At 38.6% G+C, this 10,996-nt stretch overlaps 1 pseudogene; it reads right to left on the bottom strand.

Moving 5' to 3' along the window:
- Positions 1-787: 787 nt before the first annotated feature.
- On the bottom strand, positions 788-3,370 carry LOC147436331 (uncharacterized; annotated as a pseudogene).
- Between the last annotated feature and the right edge of the window lie 7,626 nt (positions 3,371-10,996).

Here is a 10,996-nt window from a genome sequence, read left to right as displayed (position 1 = left end):
TTGTAGGCACATTTTAAGTATGGTTGAAAAACATTCCAAATAGACTCAATGTAGAAGTCTAGATTGCTCTTGAAAAACTCTTATTTGATTTATGTTTTACGAGCTTCTTGTTTCGTGCTTTTGCAATTAGTACTTTTTTTTCATTCTTTTGCAATGCAACATGGCTTAAATGAGCTTTTCCAAGACAAAACTTGTGCGTAGCTATAGGCTTAAAGTAAACAAATATGAATTTAAAACTAAATTTCAGTACAAATAAAAAATAATTTGCCACAGTTTACTTCATTTTAGCTTAAAATTTTCAAAAAGTACCTCTCCACCTTTATCACAAAGGCCTCTGCAAGAGATTAAGGACGTTGAAAAAACTGAAAAGACTAACAAAAAACCCTTCAAATAAGTTAGTACTATTTTTTTGTTCCTTTGCAATACAACATGGCCTAAATGAGCTTGTTGAAGACAAAAACTGTGCACAAACTATAGGTCAAAAGTAAACAATATGAATCCAAAACTAAATTTCCAAGTACAAATAAACAAAAAAAAATTGTTAAAGTTTCCTTCATTTTAGCTAAAAATTTCCAAAAAGTACCTCTCCACCTTTATCACAAATGCTGCTATAAAAGATTAAGGACGTTAAAAAAAAGGACTAACAAAAAACCCTTCAAATAAAACCTTTGTTGGCTACCACCTAGAGGAAAAGTACGCTGTTTAAAAAGGAATTGAAAATATGGAAAGTAGTCTCACAAGGTGGTCTTAAATCCTTCTCAAACCAACATAGAGACATGCCAAACATAGTGACATCAATCATGTCGTCACACATTGTTACCACCCCAAAAATTGTGACAAAGAAGTACATAATCCGTAGATCATAGTAGTAACAAAGTCAAATGTATGGATCCTCTCACAAAAAACTCCTCCCTCTTAACTTGGCATGGATCCACATACTATGGGAGAAAGACACCTCTCATAGAGTACATTGTCTAACTTTAAACACATGCAATGTCTTAGGTCTTCTGCGCTCGTCTTTTCCAAACCACCACACCCTGCAAACACATCCAAGACATAGTCGCAACGCTCTGTGAATGTTGTCAGCAACCACTTGACCATGTCACCAACATAGAAATAAACACCATTACTCTTGCAAGTGGAAACAACGTGTCAAAATTAATTAATACAAGGACCAGTCAAATCAACATCATACAAGATAAGTGACTTACCAAAAAAAACACACTTCTCTCTGCACCACCTCTAACAATTTAACCATCAACTTCTGCGGGGGAAACACAATCATCTAATACATAGCTACGGTATGCTAAGTCGTAGCGCGATATAGCTTGATCGACACAATGCCAAAGACACATTTTAAGATCAAGCACCTATTGAATGCACAAATTATAAATATGATATTATGAGATTAAGAAGAATGAAAACAAGATTCACTAAAACATCAGTGACCTTACCGCCTCTCTAGTGACAGGATGTCGATATGCCTTGGATTCACACATAACTGTCCAAGTAGGATGAAGCACAAGCCCCACTCTCGATGCATCTACAAGGAACTCCCCTATGTGCTCAGCTAAGCACATGGTGACCAAGAAGCCCTCGTCGGCCAAATACTCACAAGCAAGATCCATCCAACCACTTACCAAACCTGACGAGAATGTATTCCAATTGGGAATAGTCATACCCTCTAAAAAATTAAAATGTCAATAGGACAAGTTAATTTCTTGTTACTCTGTAAAATAACAAAATTTTACTTACCCCAATGGATAGGATCAAGGGTGTCCACCAGTAAGCCTGTAGGAAAATCTGCAAATATCAATCGAGCTACCTCTCGACATGGCACTCCATATTTGCTATAAAGATGCGTCTTTTGAGTGGCAAAAACTTGTTGATGTTATTTAAAAAACATTCCATATTCAAATTTAAGAAAACATACTAAATTTAATGTTTCATGGAAGTTGCATTTACCTAATTAGAGCAAATCTATCAATTTGGGTCACATCAACAAGTAGAGCATGAACGAAAGTCTGGTACTGAAATCCTACAACCATTATTTATAGTGGTAACTTTCTAACAATATCTACATGCTAGAAACTTTAAATTCAAAGTGATTTGAGATAACTTACCAATAGAATGAGTCATAGGTTGTCTCTCCCAACTCTCTCGACCTAGATATGACTCTTCAACAAAGGAGGTAGTAGGTGCTAAAGAGACCTCAACCACATTCATCCGCTTTGGATCACTTGAGGTGCTAGGAGGTTCCATAAGGCCTTTACCTTTCTTGTCCGACTGTCAACAAAAGGGGAAGAAGTAGCTCCAGTGGTTGTTTGAGTAGTCCCCACATTGGACTGTGTACCTTGGACAACTTTTGTGGCATCTTTACTACCTTCAATGTCCGCATTTTCTTCGCTTGCTTGATGCTCCATAGAAGAGGGTTTAGTAAGTGTGTCCAATTCTTTACTACTATGGGTCTCTTGCTTGAATCCTACAAGCATCATTGTTTCTATCATCATATACATGGCTTCAAAATCCTTTTATACATTCATGAATTAATTTTTCACGTGGTTTTAAGAACTAACTCTCATGAAGATCCTTCTCTTGCTTTAGAATTACACCAATCGGATAATCGAGCCACCAAGGACATAATCTTGCTTCCCATGGTGTCAATTTTTTCTCAAGCAGCGAGGGAGAATACATAGTACTCTCATCTTGGACATCAATCCACTCTCTTGTCAATTCTGAAATCTCACCTAAGCTTCCCTCTTCAACACATTGCAAAATCCACCTATAACAATTATCAAAGAACAAAGGAAACTAGAAGTATTGAGAGAAGAAAAGCAACAAAGAGCCACAAATTTTTCAACAGACTCTCCTTTGTTTTAAAGACCTTTTTTCAAAAAATAACCATTAAAGCCACCATATCCTGGGATTCCGCGTGGAATTTAAGGCAAAGCAATGATGAAGAAAATCAAGACTCTAATTTTTTTTTGATATAGAATATTGAAACATTAATAATGAATGAATTACTTCTCATGAATGCACATAACAATACAATAATCACCATCAATAGAGAAGTAGTCTTAGAGTCAAACCTATACACTAGCCGCTTCGTTGAAAACACAAGCTCAGACATCTTCTCTGCAACATCCGAAGACTTCACCCCATCCATAAGATACACAAAAGCCTGCATACAATTACCTCACAATTACTCTAAATGTAAACATATTCATAAATTCTAACTTATAGTTCATTTTATGTATGTGTGCACAACATGATTCTTCAAGCTTATCTTGAAGAATTCATCAAATGAATCCAGTAATTATGGCCCTTCAACTTGTATCTTTTGGATTAAAAGAGAGGCCTCAAACTACATATGAGCCCAATATGTCTCTTTCTTCATGTAAGTCTGAAATGCCTTATAATTTTGAAGTTGAGGACATATGAGGTCGTTGGACTTGTCAGGCTCATGAGTTGGAGCAATATTTTCTTCCTACACTGCATATGAACTTAAATTTAAAGAAAGCATTGAGCAAGACCAAATATAGGCAAATAAATACATCCAATATACTTCTCAAGAGAGATTTTAGAACTTAGTACAACTTGTCTCTTGTAATTTTACACATGCTTGTATCCTCCCACTTTATTCCAATCAGCACTTTGAAGAAATCCTCTCCATTATGGGGATTTGCAATGCATATTGTAGCCTCTCTCTTTGAGCCACTCCTTCTCCGCTCTTGTAGCTTTATCTAAGTGTTTCTTCCTCTAGACCTCATCTAAACCAAATGATTTAATCTTTGCATTTTTTTTAGAGAGAAATGCTTGAAATTCATCCTTACATCATAAATTAATTATGTAACCATCAAGAAAAAGAAGGGTGGCCACCTTTCAAACAAGCTGTGAAATCAATCCACAAGGAGAGTTATACCATGGAGGGACACCATGCTAATATCGGGCCTCTACACTCATCTCAACTTCTACCTACTTTCTCATTTATGGTGTCAATCTATCTAGAATAGATTCTTTGTTGGCAACACCAAACTTTTGAAACATGTACACCTCATGAGCAATGTTTGGAGTCACATGAGCTCTAGAAATCCTATTTACAACAATAAATTATGTGAAGTAATAGTTAAGCACAACATACATCATCATGGACTAAAGCTGATGTTAAGTGACTTACGCATTAGTTGTGTCTAGTGCAAGTAGGAGCTCTGCCTTCTTTGCCTTTGGTACTTGTATAAATTGACACCTCACACTCACATGATATTTATTATTATCAAAGTACTCTGCATATTAATACAACAACTATAAGAATCATATAGAAGCACCATTTACAACATGGAAATGAGAAAATATAAAATCATGACATACTTTCTTTGATGCATCTCCACCATGTCTTCAACCTGTGGTTACCATCCCAAACCAAAAAAAAATTACCCCTTAGGTCATGCCACTCTTTTCCAAGATCTCTCTCAAATTCATCATTCTTTTGACACCATATAGGTTCCCCACACTCTTCAAAGTTGCCTATTGTCACTGGCATTATCTCTCGTCTAACACCCTCCATGGAAACAAGAAAATGACCCATAGTTTCAAGATAAGAAGACGAGTCAAAAGAAGTTGTGAGCCATTGTGCATCATTGATGAGAAATCTACTTGCTTCATGAGCCACCAATCTACATAATGGAATGGGAGAAGGCATAGTCTTTTTTTTCACATAAAACTAGCTCATCACAACATTCATCAAGCCAAGAGAAACTTTTTTTCCCCAATGGTCTTGAATGTTTCTTCTCCTTACCATCATCCTCTCTCCCTTGATCATTGTCATTCCTCACCTCTTCATTTTTATCAAGACCTTATTCATCCAAATTAACCTCTACAAAACGAAAAACCAAAGTCGTAAAAATAATGAAAGTAAAAGTAGTCAATGCTATGAACCATGGCAATGGGTTATACATACCTTCATCTTCTATATGATTAGAATCATCATCTACTTCGGCTTCATCATCAATGAAAACAAACATGGAGCTTTCTTTGTGTATTCTTCCTCTTGGGTGCCATTAAATACACTATGAAAATCATACAATAAAAATATTTAAAAGCTAGAGGTTTATCGAAACCAAAAAAATATTCGAAGTATAAAAAACTAAAAAATTTGAATAGAGTCAATTTTGTTTCTGCACAAAATTTCAAAACAAGCATCTCCATCTTCATTATGAAGACCTCCACAAGAAATTAAGGCAACAAAACAAATTTATTTTTTAAGGCAACGATAAAATTCAAAACTTAGTTTGTAGTACGTGTTTGAGCTCTCTAATCATCCGCTTGCAAGCGGATGATCAAAGAGCTCAAAAACTCTTATGTTTTATCTATTTTAATACAATAGCCAAAGTAGTCTCTTTTCAAGATAATAGTACTCTTGAAATCACTATTTTAAAGCACCATTTTCCATAAGTACTTAGTGTATAGTAGGTGTTTAAGCTCTCTAATCATCCGCTTACAAGCGGATGATCAGAGAGCTCAATAACTCCTATGTTTCATGTAATTTTCATAAAGTAGTTTAAAATAGCCACCATAACTAACCTCTTTCTCAAGATAACAGTACACTTCAAATCACAATTTCAATGCACAATTTCCCATAAGTACTTAATATGTAGTATAGAGAGCTTTACAAGTCCTATGTTTTATATAATTCTGATACAATAGTTAAAAATTGACAACAAAATTAATCTATTTTTCAACGTCAAATTAAATACACTATAAAAATTGTATAACGAAAATATGAAAAAATTACCAAAACACCCCTCTAATTTGTGGAAATTCCCAAAATACCCCTCAAATTTCAAAAATTCCCAAAGTACCCCCATAATTTGCCATAAATTCCCAAAATGCCCTTCAAATATTCTAAAATTCCCAAAATACCCCTAGTTGTGAGAGTAAATTTCTCCAAAAACAAAAAAGTTTGTAGCTTTTCATAAGAAGAGTGATTGTCTACCATACAGGATGCTAAAACTAAAATTTGAGTTGGTTATGTAGGCTTTGGAGATGAATTCCTTCATTATTTTTAGACACAATTGCCTTTTTTTGGGAGGTAATTTGCAAAAAATTACATGTTAAGCACTCAAAACTGATCTCAATTGTCAAACAAGAATAAAGATTAGAAAATCTTGTAGATCAAACGAAAATAGATACAAGGATATTTTGGAAATTTGAGAGGTGTATTGGGAATTTCCAGAAATTAGATGGGTATTTTGGTAATTTTCCCTAAAATATTCGAGATTTAAAGATTAACCAAAAAAAATAAAAAAATAGTCTCTTTTGTTTTTGCATAAAATTTCAAAAAAAATCTCTCCACCTTCATTATGAAGGTCTCCACTAGAATTAAGGACATCCAAAACTTTTCAAGTGGAAACATAAATTTCAAAACTTAGTGTGTAGTAGGTGGTCGATCTCTCTAATCACTATATCAAGGCACCATTTTTCATAAATTCTTAGTGTATATTAGGTGTTTGAGCTCTCTAATCATCCGCTTGTAAGCGAATGATCAGAGAGCTCAAGAACTCCTATGTTTTTTGTAAATTTAGTTCAATAGTTTAAAATAGCCACCAAAACTAATCTCGTTTTCAAAAGAACAATACACTTCAAATCACTTTTTTAAGGCACAATTTCCTATAAGTACTTAATATGTAGTGGGTGTTTGAGCTCTCTTGATCATCCACTTGCAAGCAGATGATTGGAGAGCTTACCAAATCCTATGTTTTATATAATTTTGACACAATAGCTAAAAATAAGCAACAAAACTAATTTATTTTTGAAGGTGTAATTAAATACATTATAAATATTGTATAATAAAATTATTCAAGACTCAGAGCTTTATCAAAATATTCTTTAAAGCACCAAATTAATTGTTTATCTAATTCATTATAGATATAAAAGCTTTTTATCTAATCCCCAAGAAGACTGTTAGGATGCGTTCACAGCTTTCTTCTCGTAATTATGTACCTCATGAAGTAAAATCTGCGAGGTAAAAACCTCTTCCTTGTAAAATAATCGCACTCTTGCGGATGCAAGGAAAAAGGTGGTGCACTCTTAGAATGATGCAGTGGTTCATGGGGCTTCTCAAGCACTCTGCAAGCTCTGTTGCCTCTGAGACAGGCATGCAGAATATTGTGGCTAAGTCCCGAGCTACTGATGTTGATGTGCTTATGGGCACGTAAACTTAGTCCCTTCCTTACTTTTCCTCTGTACATATCTCTTGAATGCATAGTTGTGTTAAATGCATTTCATATAATGTGTGTGGGTTATGTAACTCTGATAAGTGGAGATTAACCTGGCATTATGTATATACATGAAAAGCAAACATTGTGGTTTTGCAAGAGCATAATCAGCATGAATATGCTGGGCAATGCCGTATTTCGCGGGATATTGGATAACATATGCTGGATTGTTGGGCTTTTCGAGTGTTCTGATTATGGTTAGGCATGAGTTACAACTAGTTCTTGCGTATAATGATCCAGCAGGTCGAGGTCCAATGCACGATCAATGACCATATTTATGAATTTGGTGGTGTTTATGCGCATACGACCTCAAGACAGCGAGCTGTTTTGTGGCATGAGATATCTTCTTATCCATGACTTTCCAATGCGCTGCCTTGTGGTGTTTTTAACAATGCACCGGCTTTATTTGATAACACCACAGGACATTCACACATATTAAGCATAGAATTGCAGGCCTGGAAAGATCTCAATGCATGTACACAGATATTGGACTTTTGGACCCTCTTGCATCCTGATATTTTGGGGTATACATTTCAACATAATGCTTTTTCTACATATCGTGCAAGATTAGATCAGTGGTATGTCCTCGACATGCAACAATTTGATGAGTTTGTATGCGAAATGAGCATAGACCATTCTTTGCTTTTATTTGATAATGCTCCCGTTGTGATGTTGTTGCGCTTTGGGCAACTGCCTTATGATCAGACTCTTTCTAAGAAACGTCTGTTGCACATCAACAATGCATATCTTTCGCACAAAGCATTCCTTGAGATGATCTATGATATTATTCCCCCTTTGGTTGCCCGAATGTATCTTGATCATGGTGTTGCCTGGGTTTGCTTTGTTGTGCGTGTGCAGAGTGTAATTCAAGACTATGGCAAATATTACATATTTCAATTACGTGGTGATGTTGAGGATGCCAAGCATGTGTATCAACATCTCCAACCCTTAGTTGACACACGTTGCTTGTCGAAAAGTGAATCCACAACCCTTTGTCGGGCCCGGGTGTGTTTGTAGCATAATGATAAACGAAAATTGGATAAATGGCAAACTCGTGCTCGACATTGAGCGTTTGTGGACAAGGGATGTGCCTCAAAACAATTTTTAAAGCACTTGCATCATTCAAGGGCTTCTCAAACTATTAAGCGGGTTATGTTCCGACCGGGAGCCTAGACAGCCTCACAGCGTGAGCTTGCAGATTCCATAGTGTCCCATTTTAGGACTGTTTCTGCCTCTCCCCCCTGCGGCATCTGCTGAAGTTATTCATGCAAGCCACCATTTGTTATCTACAGTGCATCGAATTGTCCTCCCTCAGGATGCTTTGACCATGGAGGCCAATTTTACAGAAAATGAATTGCACTCAGCATTACTTGCTCTGGGAAGATGGCGTTCTCCTGGTTGGGACGGGCTCATTGTGGATTTTTTTCTCTCTTTCTCTAAAAGAACCTTTACTTTATATGATGAACACTGCGTGGGTGAAACAAGATTTGCCAATGTCCTGAAAAGAGGGTTTGTTGAAGTTGCTGGCTAAACAAGCGCTTTGTGAGCAATTCTCGCATTGGCGGCAGATTTCTTTTATGTCGGTTATATATTAAATCTTGGCTAAAATCATTGTCAAGGAAACTCTTATGGTTGGTATCCATTCCGCGCAGTATGGCTTCATTCCTCATCACCAAATTTTGGATAATCTAATACAATTGAATGTCAAATTGCATTATTGAAAACTATCTACATGGCCGCTACACGTTTGATTTCGTATTGTGCAAAGTATCATGATGACATATGTTCAGTTTTACTTGCCGTTGTTACACTAGCCTCGCTTCCGCCTCTCATTGCTTATGTCTAGTATTGTATCTCACTTGTGGCGCACTAGTTCTCCTAAGAAAGGACTCCGTTTGAAAAAGCGCGATCTTGGATACAAATTGGCTCACTGCTGCCCCCCTGCTCTCGCCATCGCTGCCCCCGCCCTCACGTAGCTTCATCCCCTCCTCCTCCTGCGGGCAGCCCTCAGCCCGCCCTTGCGTGCTGTAGCTACCTGCAGCTCCCTCGCTGCCCCACTAGCCCGCCACTCCACTCACTGCCCTTCCGTTACCCCTACCCGCTACACCTGCCGGAAGTGGGTCAGTTGCGTTTGAGCCGGAAGAGATGCGTGCACTTGCTACTGACTTTTACCAGGAGTTACTGTTTGCAGAGCCTTAGTCAGAGCATCAGGATGCATGCAGAGAGCAGATGTGGGCACAGATGCCTTGTCTTGTGACTGAGGAAATGCGTCAGAGGCTTGAGCTGCCACTTTAGCTTGAGGAGTTGCACACGGCTCTTAGTGCACTCCCCCGTGGTAGTTGTCCAGGTGAGGATGGCTCGACTCCCAGTTTTTACTTGGAGTACTGGGACTTGCTTGGCGTAAATCTCTATAGTGATTTTCAGTACATCTTGCACACAGGAGAGTTGCCTTACAGCATGAGTGAGGGCATGATCTACCTCATTCCCAAGGAGGGTGGCTCCTTGGATGAGATTCGACAGTGGCGCCCCATCACCATCCTCAACTTAGCCTACAAAATTCTTGCCAAGGTTCTGAGTTTGAGGATTCGGCCACTTCTAGAGAGCCTTATACATGGAACTCAAACAGGTTTTGTCAAGGAGCGTAGTATCCTTGACAACATCTTTACTTTTTGGGAGGCTTCTGATCTAGCGCGACTCCATGGTGAGGATCAAGTGATTCTTCTTCTCGATTTTGAGAAGGCCTACTACAGAGTTGACTGGGACTTTCTAGAGGGCACTCTACGAAAGATGGGTTTCTCAGATGCTTGGATCAGAGGGGTGTCAGCTTTGTACAGACGGGCACACACTCAGGTGCTTTTGTCAGGAGATAGAGGTGATCGTTTCATGCTCACACATTCGGTCAGACAAGGCTGCCCTCTTGCCGCCTTCCTCTTTCTGTTCTATGTTGAGGCGATGAGCAGGTTTTTGGTGTCACAGCAGGTTGGTTTATGGGGCTTAGCACTTCCTATTCGGAGAGATGAGTTGTTGGACATTGAGTTTACAGACGACTCAGAGTTGTATATGGAGGGCCAGGAGGCCAACCTTCACAAGTGTGAGCAGGTTCTAGAGACCTTTTGTTGTGCATCTGGTGCACTGATCAACTGGAGAAAGACAGTGGCTTTCTCGATTGGTAGTGCTCCTATGCCCGATTGGATGCCAGGTGAGGGTTTCAGGTGGATTCCCCCAGGGACTACAGTTTGGTACTTGGGCTTCGGTTGGTTTGGACTTGTCTCCCGAGCAACAGCTTTCTCCCCTCCTCCTGTCTATCAGGAGGAAGTTATTACATTGGATCTCCGCACGACTTTCTCTGGCAGGCACAGTTGTAGTGGCCAACCAGGTGTTGTTGGCTACTATGTGGTACATCACTTCTTGCTGGATCTTCTCGAGTTCTTGTATCAGCCAGATAGAGAGGCTGATCAGGAACTTCCCTTTGGTTAGGGCGGGACACTCAGATAGCCCGGGCCAAAGTGGTTTGGCAGGTCATCACTCTTCCTTGTTGTCAGGGAGGGCTTGGGATCGTAGACCCAGCACAGTGTTGGGGTATAAAGCCCAATGTGGTCGCCCAGGTAAGTGGGCGGGCCGCCAGGTATGTACACATATTCTTTTGTAAAAACCTAATAAGAACTCACTATGCTCTACACATTACAGTAGAGCGAGTTCACCATATTGTCGTGCTCTTCTTC

Source organism: Adiantum capillus-veneris, chromosome 18 (assembly GCF_014529385.1).
Source record: "Adiantum capillus-veneris isolate H3 chromosome 18, ASM1452938v2, whole genome shotgun sequence".
Taxonomy (NCBI): Eukaryota; Viridiplantae; Streptophyta; class Polypodiopsida; order Polypodiales; family Pteridaceae; genus Adiantum; species Adiantum capillus-veneris.
The sequence above is the reverse complement of the archived record's forward strand: the minus strand, read 5'-3'. Positions and strand labels throughout refer to the sequence as shown.